Source organism: Helianthus annuus, chromosome 16 (assembly GCF_002127325.2).
Source record: "Helianthus annuus cultivar XRQ/B chromosome 16, HanXRQr2.0-SUNRISE, whole genome shotgun sequence".
Classification (NCBI taxonomy): domain Eukaryota; kingdom Viridiplantae; phylum Streptophyta; class Magnoliopsida; order Asterales; family Asteraceae; genus Helianthus; species Helianthus annuus.
In genome coordinates, this window is record NC_035448.2 from 54,598,499 (window position 1) to 54,599,711 (window position 1,213).

Consider the following 1,213-nt stretch of genomic DNA (forward strand, 5'->3'; position numbering starts at 1 on the left):
TATCACCATTGCTCTTGATTTTCTTGACTGTATATATCTCTTAAATGTCAACATATACACGTGTGATTTAGTTTACGAAGATTCTTCAAAACCGAGACTCTCGATCAGAGAGTAAAAAAGGCGTAAGGTTCACAATGGTGTAAAACTAAATTGGAATATACCGGGCTAGGATTCGAGTTACATGAACAAGGGCCAAATCAACCACCCAAGAATGGAATCGTTGAGCGAAAACACTTGACAACCTCCTGGAAGCAGCTTTTCTTGCCACCAGACGTTTCTCCATCAATTAGGAATCTGATGCCGTCACTAAACAAATGCCTTAAATTGTAGCCATTTTTTGAGTGTTTATTTTTTGGTGGCTAATCCGCATATATATCACCATTGCTCTTCATTTTCTTGACTGTATATCTCTTAAATGTCAACATATACACGTGTGATTTAGTATACGAAGATTTTTCAATGCCGAGAACCTCAATCAAAGAGTAAAACAGGCGTAAGGTTCACAATGGTGTAAAACTAAAATGGAATATACCGGGCTAGGATTCGAGTTACATGAACAAGGTCCAAACCACCCACCCATTAATGGAATCGTCGAGCGAAAACACTTGCCAACCTCCTGGAATCAGCTTTTCTTGCCACCAGACCTTTCTCCATCAATTAGGAATCTGATGCCGTCACTAAACACATTCCTTAAATTGTAGCCATTTTTGAGTGTTTATTTTTTGGTGTCTAATCCGCATATATATCACTATTGCTCTTGATTTTCTTGACTGTATATCTCTTAGATGTCAACATATACACGTGTGATTAAGTTTACGAAGATTTTTCAATGCCGAGAACCTCGATCAGAGAGTAAAAAAGGCGTAAGGTTCACAATGGTGTAAAACTAAAATTGGATATACTGGATTAGGATTCGAGTTACATGAACAAGGGCCAAACGAACCACCCAAGAATGGAATTGTCGAGCGAAAACACTTGACAACCTCCTGGAAGCTGCTTTTCCTGCCACCAGAAGTTTCTACATCAATTAGGAATCAGATGCCATTACTAAACACATTCCTTAAGTTGTGGCTATTTTTGAGTGTTCATATTTTGTGTCTAATCCGCATATATATCACCATTGCTCTTGATTTTCTTAACTGTATTTCTCTTAAATGTCAATATATACACATGTGGTTTAGTTTACGAAGTTTTTTCAATGCCGAGAACCTCG